Raw genomic sequence first — 13,605 nt, forward strand, 5'->3', positions numbered from 1 at the left:
ACATGTGTCTTCACTCATACTCAAGCCCCCGCAGCCTTTACAGGTCGCTGCCCTCACATGGACCTCCCCGGACCACCCACAGGGCCCTCCCCCGAAGTCCTGAACATACCTCCTTGGCTCCCTCATCTCTCAGTCATGCCCGAACATGCGCAATCTCTGCTCCACTTGTTTCTACCGATGTCATTATGAAGGAGATTTTAAAGAGAAACATGATTTTAAATGTCATAACATTTTAAAACTGAGTAAGAACAAACCAACAAAGTGCAGCAGAAGCAGCAGCAATACACACAGTAATGAACATAAGAATGAAGAGGAGAGGCACAAGAAACCAAAGGGGCTGTAACTATTGCAGGAAGAGTTGATTCTGAGTCAACCTGATGAGTGCCATCTGACACAGCAGAATGTCCACAGACTCATTCAGTGTCTTCCCTGGTCACAATTAACCAAGACCCAAGAAAACAAAAATCCCATACCACTTAATTCCTGTGCTTAACAGTTTTCTCTGATCCAAACAGTTGGCCTGTCCCAGCATGTTGACGTTCTCTGTCCCGTATTTTAAGAGCAGGATGAGGATGAATAACAGGTCTGTGGTGCAGTGTGGGATTCTGTAATGGATCCACAGGAAGCCTAAGGGATCAGGCAAAATATGGCCATAAGTTGACTATCTCCAGTTACCACTCTGGGCTCCCTTTCTTTTGCCCTGTACTAGGATCTGTGTCCACTGTGTAGAGCCACTCATGATCATTAGAATAATTTCATTTTACAGATGCCTTCAGCCCTGTTATGGTTCTCTTGGCCGTAGGAGAAGGTAATCCGGTGTTTGACCATACGAGCTCTGCCAGTTCCACTTTAGAAATTTGTCACAAAGGGGTAACTGGGAAAAAACAAAGATTCATGTACAAGAGTATTTGTTACCGGATTTTATACATTTTCAAAATGTGATGAATAAACCAAATATCAAGTGATTGATAAAATATTAAACATACATATCATAACATACATATCATAAAATATTAAACATACATATCAATATAAACATACATATCATAAATATCAAAGATACATAATGACACTATGCAGTCATTAAAAGTGCATACATTTATTCATTGATAAAGTCCCCTGTGATTCACTGTTGCAATGCAAAAAGAAAGTCAAAAAGCAACATGTATGATCCCATTTATGGTAAGTAGATACCAGTATATATATACACACAAAGTGGCTAACCAAAATATTGAACACTCCCTGTCAAATTTCCAAAGTGGAATTTCAAGGTGATTTCAAATTTTTCATTTCTATTTTGCCTTATTTTTTGAATTTTCTAGTATAAAATAAATCGGTTTTTTAGGATTGGGGGAAAATCTTAATCAGCTATTTTTATTTTGAGAACAGGAAAAGGAAAAATGTATGGGCTTTAAAATGAGAAGTATTTTCAAACCCTGACTCTCACTAGCTATGTGACCCTAGGCAAGTCATTTAACTCTGCTGAGCCTCATGTTCTCTACCTATATAATTATTCCTTACTTACCACAAGTGTTGCTTCAGGACAATATAACATAGTAGTGACAAAATGTTTTGAAATATTATTCAATGTATCTTTCTCTCCTGTAGCTCCTTTTTTATGCTGGAACCCTTCTACTAAAACTAGTGGGGAAAGCTAAGGCATATCGCCTCAGGAAAGAGGAAACATAGGAGAAAATAGTGAGAAAAACACGGGGGAATCAGCAGTCACATTTTTGTCTTTGGATTCTAAATTACTGAAGTTTTTAGGAGACAAGAGACTTGAAAAGCAAAGTACTATTAAAAAATTTCCTTCCAAGCTTTTTTTTGTTTTTGTATTATGAGTATTTCTTTAAAAAAAAAAGATTTTATTTATTTAAGAGAGAGAGATTGAGAGCACAAGAACAGGAGAGGGGCAGAGGGAGAGGGAGAAGCAGGCTACCAGATGAGCAGGGAGTAGATGCTGTGCTGGATCCCAGGACCCTGGGATCATGACCTGAGCCAAACGCAGACGCTTAACCCACTGAGCCACCCAGGCGCCCCATGAGTATTTCTTTTGAAATAAAATGCCTTTAATTTTAAAAGAGTGGGTGAACCTCAAACTTCCAAACAAATCTCCAAATAAGCCAAGTTTAATTATTTGTTAGAGTACAACACTTCATTCATTCATTTATTCAACAAATACTTTTTCCAGGCACACTTTTCTAGGCACTGGGAATATAGCAGTGAGAAACACAAACAAAAATTCACACTCGATAAAATAGGCAATACATTCTTTTTTTGTTTTGTTTTGATCAATAAGAATTCATTTAAAATGTAGTACATAATCACCAATGTTAGATTGTACCAACAAAGTTTTGTTAGGCAAGTCTTTTGTAATTGGTGACCTCTGAAATGTGATGAATCATTGGAAGCTGGTTTTTTGTTTGTTTGTTTTGTTTTTTTATGTAGAACATTTCCTTTTTTTATTGAGATATAAATGACCTACAACATTATATTAGTTTCAGGTGTACAATATAATGATTCAGTATGTGCATATATTACAAAATGATCACCACAATAAGTCCATTACCGCACATAGTTACAAATTTTTTTCTTATGATGAGAACTTTTAAGATCTACTCTCTTAGCATACCTTCTTACGATACATCATTTGCAAAGGGGGAGGTGTAGAGTAGAGAGGATGCGAAGTAACTGGAACTAATGTATTTCTGGTGGGTGATTCTAAATAGATTCAACTCCTGTGGAAGAGTATTTGCTATTATACTGCACAGTGGAATATCTGGGTATGCTGTGAAACAACAAACCACTCCTAGGTATATTCCCAAGAGACATGCACACATGTATCATGAGACTTATGCAAGAATACCTATAGCAAAGATGTTCACAACAGCAAAAAACTAAAAAAGAATCCAAATGGGGGCACCCGAGTGCCTCAGTGGGTTAAGCATCTGCCTTCTGCTCAGGTCATGATCCCAGGGTCCTGGGATCAAGCTCCACGTCAGGCTCCCTACTCAGTGGGGAGCCTGCTTCTCCCTCTCCCTCTGCCTGCCGTTCCCTGTGCTTATGCTCTCTCTCTCATCCTCTCTCTCCCTGTCAAATAAATAAATAAAAAATTTAAAAATAAAAAAGAACCCAAATGTCCATGAACAGAAGAATGGATTAATAAACTCAAGCATTTTCAGACAGCAATGCAAATAAATAACTACAGCAACATGCAATGTTATGGCTAAGTCTCTGCAAAGTAATTGTGGCAGATGGTATTTTTCAAAAAAATGGCCACAATATATTTCCAGTTTCAAATGTTCTTCCAGAAATATATCATTCCCTTCTCCACAACCTCCCACGTCAACAGGTAGAGTCTGTGTTCCTTCCCCTTTGAATTTGGGTAGGTCTTTGTGACTCCTTCAACTCATACAGGACAGATGCTATGTGACTTCTGAGGGCAGATCATAAAAAGCATAGTTTCTGCCTGGCCCTTGGAACATTGAGCTGCCTTGTATGGGGTCTGACAATCCTAAAGCCACCAGACCCCATAGAAAGAGATGGAGAGAGGAGCCCGGAGAAGCTCCACTTGCTTCAGTCCCCAGCAGCTCTTGGGTAACCAGCTCAGGCACTAGAAATATGAGTGGCCATATCTCAGAAATGACCCCAGCTCTAGAAGACACATGGTTCTGAACACATGGAACCAGAACCTCCCAACCATGCATTTCTTGAATTCCTGATTCCAGAGACACCGTGAGATGTCCATTTGTGTCCATCAACTATAAATGATGGTTGTTTTACACCAGGTTTTGGAGTGATGCATAATACAGGGATAGATAACCAGAATGACATTGAGTGAAAACAAAGAACAAATCCCAGGAAATTATTATGGTCTGATACCATTTTCTTAGTGCTCAGAAATGAGTAAAACAAAACAATGAAAATTTACTTTAAAAGTCATTGAAAGGAGCACCTGGGTGGCTCATTAGGTTAAGCGTCGGCCTTTGGCTCAGGTCATGATTCCAGGGTCCTGGGATCAAGCCCTGCATCGGGTTTCCTGCTCAGCGGGGAGTCTGCTTCTCCCTCTCCCTCTGCCTACCACTCTGCCTACTTGTGCTCTCTCTCTGTCGAATAAATAAATAAATAAATCTTTAAAATAAAAAAAAATAAATAAAAAATAAAAGTCATTGAAAAAATACAGTATTTTCTAGATTTTGATGTTAGTTTCTGATTTTATTGTGCTAGAATTAAAGAATATTTGTATTATTTCTACTTTTCAAGATTCATGAAGGTTTTCTATGTAGTATATGTGATCAATTATTGTGAATGCAACTTGAGCACTTGAATGTATATTTGCTATTTTCAAGGTACAATATTTGACATATACATCTGTATGTATATATCAGGTCTATCCTACTTATAATATTCAAGTCTTATAGACACTTAATTTTTTTTGTTAACATATAATGTATTATTTGTTTCAGGGGTACAGGTCTGTGATTCATCAGTCTTACACAATTCACAGCGCTCACCATAGCACCTACCCTCCCCAATGTCCATCACCCAGCCACCCCATCCCTCCCACCCCCCCTCTACTCCGGCAACCCTCAGTTTGTTTGCTGAGATTAAGAGTCTCTTATGGTTTGTCTCCCTCTCTGGTTTCATCTTGTTTCATTTATCCCTCCCTTCCCCTATGAGCCTCTGTCTGGTTTCTCATAGACACTTAATTTTGATCTGTGAGAAAGGAGAACTAAGGACTTTTACTGCTAGTATGTTTCTGCCTATTTCTTATTGTATCTTTGGAAATATCTGCCTTATTACTATTTTGCTCTTGTTTTGGGGGGAGGACAAATATTCGTACTTGTATCTCCACTGTGAATTATAAAAAACTTGGGTTTTTTATTGTTTATTGACCTGAAACCCACTATATCTGATAGGCAGATCATTACCTCTACTTTCTTTTTTATATGTCATAAAGTTGCCCATCCTTTTATTTACATTTTTGTTTTCAGTATGTCTCATACGTAATATAGCTTTGGGTTTTCTTTGAGGTTAGTCTGAAATTGTTCTTCTTCTATAGAGAGTGAAATCTATTTATATTTATTAATAAGAGAGATATCTTAGTTCTTTTATTTATTCAGTCAGTTAATACTTATTGGGTGTCTTCTCCTCCAGGCATTAAAGAAGCTAGAGATACAGAAGTGATTGATAGATATGTAGATAGGTAGGTAGGTAGGTAGGTAGACAGATAGGTAGATAGGTGATAGACAGATAGATAGAAAGATAAATAGAGACATAATTCCAGACACCAGAAATGTGAGTGAAGGAGATGGCTATCCCTATCTATCTCTCTCTCTATCATCTATCTATCATCTGTCTTCTCATATTTCCATTTCTGTGTGCTTGCAATTTAATGGGTGAAGGAGAGAAATTAAACAAATATTGTGCTTTCAGTTTCAGAGGTTTTTTATTTAAGCCTTTAACTCTATGGCCAATATGCTTTGTGTCTATGTGTTTGTGCAGTTCTCCTATTGTTTAGAAATTTTGTATTCCTATACTACTGAAACTTTTATAATTATAACAGTATAGTATCCGTAGTGTTCCATTTCTTTAGACAGTATCTATTAACTTTCTACTATGAGCAATGATAAAATTAGCATGCTTCCAGCTTCTTCTCCCCCACTTCCTCTTCATCTCTATTGTCTTTTCTAAGGTTTAATACTATGGCTACAAATACTAATATTCCTGTTACTTGATCTATCAACTTTAAATGCTATCTCCTGATTCTCAACTATTACAGATGAAGCAATCGGTAAACTTACTCCAACTCCCATTTCCCCTGCTTCCTCTCCAAAGTTTCATTAGTTATATAATTTCTAAATGGTTAGGACATATAACACATATATCTGTTTGGTCACCCCGTTCCCTCACATTTGATTTCATCCTTGCCTATAGTTAAATAGATTCAGTGCTAACCTGCCCATACACTGGCCTGTCTCCAGAGTCATCTCCAGGGATTTCATCAAGAAGAGTTTAGTCAGACAACATTCCCTGTGCTCCTGCATGTTCACACAGCCTGGACAGACTTAGTCTTTATACCTGAAGGATAGTTTGGCTGGATATTTAATCTTTGGCTGACACTTTTTGCTAGGGATATTGTATAAGTGTTTAAAATATTGACAGTTTGGTGCATGCTATTTATCTGCTGGGAAAGTTGGCTGTTCTTTTACATATTTTTTTCTTTCATAGAATATCTTTTCATGATGCTATAGCACTTGGACTTTTGCTGGTGGTCATGAAGTCTGGGGGGCCCCTCCAGCAGGGGGCCCTCCCAGCAGAAACCTTTCTCCTCCTGAACTATCACAGAGGTTGCCTATGTTCTGCAATTATGGCTCAGTGTGTGACTCCTTGCTTAGCCCTACCTCTTCTGCTTAGCTGAACCAAATGGATCTAGAGGACCTCTATGACAGCCCTGCTCACCCCAGTTCCTGGCCCATTATTGTAAACAAGTGATGTAGTGTTTGTATGTTAGGGAGAGCCCCTTATCTTCAGGAGGTGGTACAATCTGAGCTCTAGCATACTCCAGGCTTCCCCCCCACTTCCTCCTATGGCTTTTGGCCATTTTTATATAATTTTGAAGCCAGTAGATTTTATATATAATTTCATAAAAAGGTAAGCTGGCAAGGTCCATTTTTAATTCCTTAGGCTTTTGCCTTTTTCCTAGGAGAGGGGGCAAAAAAAGCTGAGTTATGTGACCTTTTTGTGTGAATATTGTGTCAAGTGTCAAAAGTACTTTTGGTTTATAAGAACTGGACTCAATGAGAAAGAAAAGGATTTGTGGGATCTAAAGATCCAGAGCTTGGTTCACTCAGAGCATACATTTTAACTACACATTATATGGGAGAAAACTCTCTGTGATGATTACAGAGCAGGTTCCCTCATTTCAAATGATGTAAGAGAAGAATCAGAGGGCTGGAATGAATTGATTTGGAGGACACATGACTAGATCATACAGAGCCCTCTGAGAAGTGCCCAGAATTCTGTCCCAAATTGGAAACTAAATTAGGAATAGAAATAGCAGCAGAAACCCTCTATTTGGGGGGAGATTCTCAGAGAAGAAAGGACTACAGTTTAGTTTCCCAAGATATAACTTGGGAAGATACATTTTAGAGCAGATCTCCAACATAGCATCTGAAGAGTGGGAAAGAAAGGACGAGGAAGTTTTCTATGCAAAACATTCCCATATGCGTGGAAGTGGCACAAACAAGAAAAAAACAAGAATGTGTAGACTCTGAGATTAGAGGCCACAGACATCAGTAACAGATTCCCCAGGGCACTGCAGCAGAGATCACTCAGGTGAGCTACAGCTCACTGGAGGCTAGCAAGTTCAGAAGACATCACTTGGACCAAACACGCCTCCCCAATGACAGGATAATGCAAAAGCAACTGCATTCTTCCCAACACATAAATCCCAAAAGAGAGGGAAGGAGAGAGAGTGAATATAAAACCGACTGAATATTTAACTTGATTTGGCCACACATAAGTTGTAAATGACTGAGTCATCTTGAATTACTCAGATTATCTTTTTGCCATCTCCAAAATGGGAGGTACAGAACTGAGTTAATTCCACTGTAGAGAAATAAACACTATTAGAATTTTATACACATAGGTTAGTGACTGTAAAACTTTAAATCTGCTACATGTGGGGCCTTGCCTGAAATTCCAAGAAACACTCATGCAAGGCATACTTGCACCATGAACTAATTCAGGCCCTAGACAAGAATGGGAGCAAGTCAAAACCATGATGCTATGAGAGAACTGTGTGCCGAAAGCCAAAGTCTGGACCCCCAAACTGTGATATTAATTCCACTGAACAGATAGTGATAGTCGGCAGAGACAAAAAAGAGGAACAGCATAGAGAGTTATATTTAGGGCTATCAGCTTTGACTCTGAACTGCCAAAGAAATAAATCTCCTACTCATAGAGGGAAGGTTGATTCTAGGGGTACCAGCTTAGGCCATAAAGGTGGGGATGGCAGGATATTTAAAGAGTTTGACTTGGAAGAAGAAAGAAGATCCCATGTTCAAGCTGTGAGGAGTACCCATAGCTAGTGTTGTAGAAGCTAAATAGACTAGGGTGGACCTTGAAACCCTGAAGAATAAAGAACACCATGATGATGGAAGCGCCAAGGACTGGTCAGTACCTATCATCCCTTTAGCCAGACTGCCAGGACACAGCTGATAGGACAGTCACTATTGCTGGGAACCAGTGGACATCCCACGAGGTTCAGAGTGGTGTTCTGGCGTTCCATGCATCATTTCCTACCACCCTAAGCAGGGACCTATCCTTCGTTAGCCCAGCTTCAGGGTAGCTGCTTCTGTAGTACAGTCTAGTGAGGAGGGAAAGTGAGCAAAGAGAAGTCTTCGTCTCCGGAGAGCAGTGATAACCCTATAATAGAAACAAGTGACAACTTCACCCATGGTCCACATGTAACTCCATAATCTCAGAAACTCCGGGAAGTAAGTCATGAGTAAACAAAATTTGAACAGGGACTTAGCTAGGATACTCTTGGCAAAATATTTTTCCCCCCAGGGATGCAAATATTTATTAGGAGGATAAAAGAAAGAAGGTAATATTTTTGAAAATTAACCAATGCAATTTATTTTTGCAGTCATTCTTAAGTTCTTAATGTTTTCAAAACCCTATTTACTGAGTAAATAATAATCATTGCTTCAGGAGGGGGTCAGATCCAATTTAGAACAACAAAAAAGTTACCATTCCATTTTAAATTTGAAAGTAGAAGTTTAAAAATCCAGAGTACGCAAGCAGGAAAGTAAATTCACAAGGGTTATGTCTAGAAACCCAAGATGGTGGGCAACAGGTTCAGGGAGATTCTAGAATAAAAGGGTAATAGCTTGGCTTCCCAAGTAAAGCCCACAGCACTGCAAATGTTGTAGTGACCCCAAATGCTGTTAACTAACAAAGGTCTCTGAACTCTAGAGTTTTTGACCTGAGTGTGGTGTAGAGAAAGATATTAGAGGCTTGCACTAAGAGAACAGGCAGATGAAAGGAGACTTCATATTTGGAACAAAGAAGATAAATAAAGCATGGTCTCACAACTTGAGGCCACTGGAGGGGTATGGACTTAACAGTGTATGGACCAGGTATTCAAGTTTAGGCAGGACCAGCTATAAATTGCACAGAGAATAACACCTGGATCAGATGACCCATCCCTCGGCAGAGACAATATTTTTACCAGTCCCTCCCTGAGCCCCTTTCTGACCAGGGTTTTAGTTCAACTCCTGGTTTCAAATAGAAAATAAGGGAGAATCACAAATTGATTTGAAACCTTATACTGACCACAGTGAGTTCAGGAAATTACTAAGTAGACTTGAATTGGCGATACAGAAATTTCCAGCATCAGAGAGACTAGAAATTCTTAAGTATTTTCAGTTATCCTGGGAAAAAAGTATTTTCATCTTTAACACCCAAATTTTGTGACTATGTGAAAATTAAGCCCAATATATATGTTAAGAGTAACAAGTATATAGCAAACATTTAATAAATGATAGCCACTAATTATTATTACATTATTACATCATTCCACTTTCATCTGAACTTTATGCTTTGGTTTTTATCAACTTTTAGGTCTTAAGACCCCTCCATGAAAGCAAACATCTTTAAAATGTCCTGTCAGTTTATCAGGTGGCACAAAAGTACTGGCAAATAAAATCCTTGGTTCTTAGAGAGGTAATACAATCATGGGAATGTGGTGGAGTAAAAGACTAATGTTTGAGAAGGGAGTATTCTAGAAGAATTTATTTAGTTCGTAATTTTGCCTGGTAAGGAAAACAAGCTCATCTGGCCCCCAAGTCACACATGAATTATTTGTACTAGGATGACATTTAAATAATTAATAGTGAGAAACTTAGCTTAATATTCCTGCCAACCAGCCTGTATTGAGAAACCAAATTTTTAAAAATGGTTTGGGAAGTCTGGGATCAGAGTAGATGTGTTGGGTGGTCTTGCAAGCTATTTTCATCACGTTGTAGGAGCTCAGTAGACTGCTTTTCTCTCCATTAAAGGACTGTACCAGAACATCTATTTATATTCCAAAGTCAGGCCATCCTCTTTCTTGGAAAATACTGTTAAAAATGAAACACTCTTCCATTATGAACTGTTTTGATTCTCTAGGGGTGCCACCACTCTTCACTTTGTATTTATTACCTCATCCTTTTCTTTTGAACATGCATTTTTATAGCATTGCAAGTTAATTACAGATAATTTTTTAGTCCTCATATTTTGGGTTGGTTACTTTTATTAGCACGTAAAGAGCTATCTTTATTCTTCACGTCATTGCCGCAATGACTCCCAGACTCACCGGGGGTGGGTTACTTCTGTCGTCCACTTCCTGAATCATGTATTAATGAGCTTCAATCATTTCCTGGTCAGAATTTCTTACTGTTTCCTTTGACTTTCTCCTCCATTTGAGGATTCTTCTTAGTTTGGGGCAGGTTTGTCTATTGACTGTAAATGCCTAATCACATTTTTTTTTACCCAGTTGGAATTATAATTTTAAATGTAAATGGTGATATGCAAATGCCTCAAAGTACCACTTTTTTCATGCTCTCAAGACCTATTTTTTAGAACTACTAATCTTTAGTCTTCAGTCTTCCCTCAGAACCTAAACTAATTCCCTATCCACACTTGTACAATGCCTAAATGAGTTTATATTGATATAACTAATTGTAAATAAACTCATCACCTATTATACATCCTAAAATTAGTAATCAGGGACAAGCACTTCTATTTTATTATATTGTAACTGATTAATAATGCTAACAGGAATTTTGTTTTTTTATTTCATGGAAACAAACTTTCTTATTAAAAACACCAATGTTCAATGTATGAGTGTTAGCCTTTTCATGTATGATGATATTTGGGTAGAAGAACTCCTTTTCCATATATAATTCAGTAGATAGTTATCGAGTGCCAACTATGTTCCAGGCACTCTCCTAGGCAATGTGTGTACATTAGCTAATAAAACAGACAAAAAGATCTGTCCTTACTGAGATTACAACATAGCTGGGGGAGATAGAAAATAAAAAATAAATAAATTATATTTACCATTGATGTTAATATAGGGAGAAAAATAAGCCAGAGAAGGGAGATGGGACAAGGTAGGAAAGAAGTTGCTATATTTCAAAAGGTTCTAAGAAGGAAGGAAGGCCTCAGTGACTAGGTGAGCAGACAACCAGAGGCGAGGATATGTACAGGCACAGAGCTAAGGGCCTCATAGGGTTTTATGAGGCAAAGGAAGTGGCAAGTGCATAGCCCTGGGGCAGGGTGGCCTGCTGTGTTCAGAAACAGCAAGGAGGCCAGAGCGGGTGGACAACTGTGAGGGAGAAGAGCGAGAGATGGTATGTGGAGAAGGTAGCAGGTAACCCTGACATACTTTTTAGAAGTCTCTGCGAAGGCTTTGCTCATAAAGAGTGAGTGGAATACCATTGTGGGGGCACTGAGCTGAAGAGTGATTAGATCATATCTGACCTATGTTTTAAGAGTTTCCCTCTGGATCGTGTCCTGAGAAATGTGTGTAAGGAGGGGAAGATAGAAGCAGGGAGTCAGTGTTGGAGGCTTCTGCAATAATCCAGGTAAAAGGGACACCTGGGTGGCTCAGTTGGTTAAGCATCTGCCTTCGGCTCAGGTCATGATCTCAGAGTCTTGGGACTGAGTCCCACATCGGGCTCCCTGCTCAGCGGGGAACCTGCTTCTCCCTCTGCCTGCCACCCCCCCTGCTTGCGCTCACTCTCTTTCTCTCTCTCTGACAAATAAATAAATCAAATCTTTAAAAAATAATAATAATCCAGGTAAAAGATGGAGGGTAGTACCAACGGAGGTGGTGAGAGAATTACCGATTCTGGATCTAATCTGAGAGTAGAGTCAATAGGAATTGCTGACTGACCAGATGCCAACTCTGAGAGAGTGAGTCAAGAATAATACTAAGGTTTTTCCCCTGACAGTGAGGGGAAAGAAGTAATTGCTATTGACTGACATGAAGAAGACTATAAGGAATAGATTTAGGGCTAGAGTGGGGGCAGGTAAGATCTGGAGCTTAGTTTTAGACAACTTAATTTTAGGTGTCCATATGCATATGAGTTTAGCTATAGAGTAGACAGTAGAATATATTGATCTGGAGTTAAGGACCCTTAAGATACACATTTGAGAGCTATCACAATACAGATAGCATTTAAAGCCCTAAGACTGGATGAGATCACTAAGGGAGTAAGCAGAGATAGTTAAGAGATCCAACAGTGAATGTGGGCACTCCCAACATTGGAAAAATGAGCTGGGCGGGGGGGGGGCGGGGGGAGGAGGGGAGAAAAGAATAAGAGAATGTGGTGCTCTGGAAGGCAAGGGAAAAAAAATGTTTCAAGGAGGACAGGGTGTTAAACTCTCTCTTTACCTGTCAGTTAATGTTAGTGTTAAACTTCATCTTCTTGACCTATCTGTGCCGAGTTCTATTGATAGGTCAAGTTGAAGACTGAGCATTTGCCACTAGGTTTATTTTTTATTTTTATTTTTAAAAAGATTTTATTTATTTATTTGTCAGAGAGAGAGAGCACAAGCAGTGGGGAGTGGCAGGCAGAGGGAGAAGCAGGCTCCCCGGCTGAGCAAGGGGCCCGATGAGGGACTCCATCCCAGGACCCTGGGATCATGACCTGAGTCAAAGGCAGACGTTTAACTGACTGAGCCACCCAGGCATCCCTTGCCACCAGGTTTAAACCCTAGATTTAATTTTTGTTGACCCTCGCAAGTGTAGTTTTAGTAGAGTGGTGGGGATGGAAATCTAAATTGGTTTCAAGAGTATGGGAGAAGAGAAATGAAGTACAGAAAAAAATGGGCACTTCTCGGCCGACTTTTGTTATCATGAGAATAGATATGGGGCAGGAGCTGGAGGAGACTAGGTGGTCAGGAGAATGATTTTTAAACTTTTTTTCTAAGACTTGGTAAATGATAGGATGGTGTGTACTGAAGGTCATGATTCAGGGGAGGAGGAAAACCTGGCAATGCCGAAGTGAGGAACCAGTTACTGGAGCAATATCCATGATGGGGGAGAAGATAGGGATGTAATGCTGGGAGAGGAGCTGGCCTTAGAGGGGAGAATTGATGGCTTATTCATGGAATCACGAGGGAAGGTGGAGCTGTAAAGAGATGGGTAACTGGGGTGTGAAAGCATATATGTGGAACATCCACTCTTGAGGGCTTCTATTCTCTCAGGGAAATGGGAAGCAAGGCTATCACCAGACAGTGAGGGTGGAAGATGAGGTTTGGAAGTTTGAGGTGAGACGGGTATAAAAGACTCAATGCGTCAGGAAATGTCCTAAGATTACTGGGAAGTGCTAATATTCCAAATGAACATTTGGGGACTCCTATTTCTTGGGAAAATATTCCCAGATTATTAAAAAATATATTTGAAAAAATGTGTTTGATTAAATATTTTGGGGAACCATTGTATACTATGTTGGCTGTCTCTTCTAGAGTCGATGAACAGGTTAACAGCTGCTACCACATCCTCTTCAAGGAAAGATGTTTAACATTGTATAACCAAGTTTTTTCCAA

General features: G+C 39.3%; 1 protein-coding gene across 1 annotated transcript in view; it reads left to right on the top strand.

Annotated features, from left to right (window-relative positions):
* The window catches only part of KLF12 (KLF transcription factor 12), a 575,200-nt gene that overhangs the window by 129,669 nt on the left and 431,926 nt on the right, over positions 1-13,605 (top strand). The gene's annotated exons all lie outside the window — the stretch shown is intronic.

Source organism: Halichoerus grypus, chromosome 4, assembly GCF_964656455.1.
Source record: "Halichoerus grypus chromosome 4, mHalGry1.hap1.1, whole genome shotgun sequence".
Lineage (NCBI taxonomy): Eukaryota > Metazoa > Chordata > Mammalia > Carnivora > Phocidae > Halichoerus > Halichoerus grypus.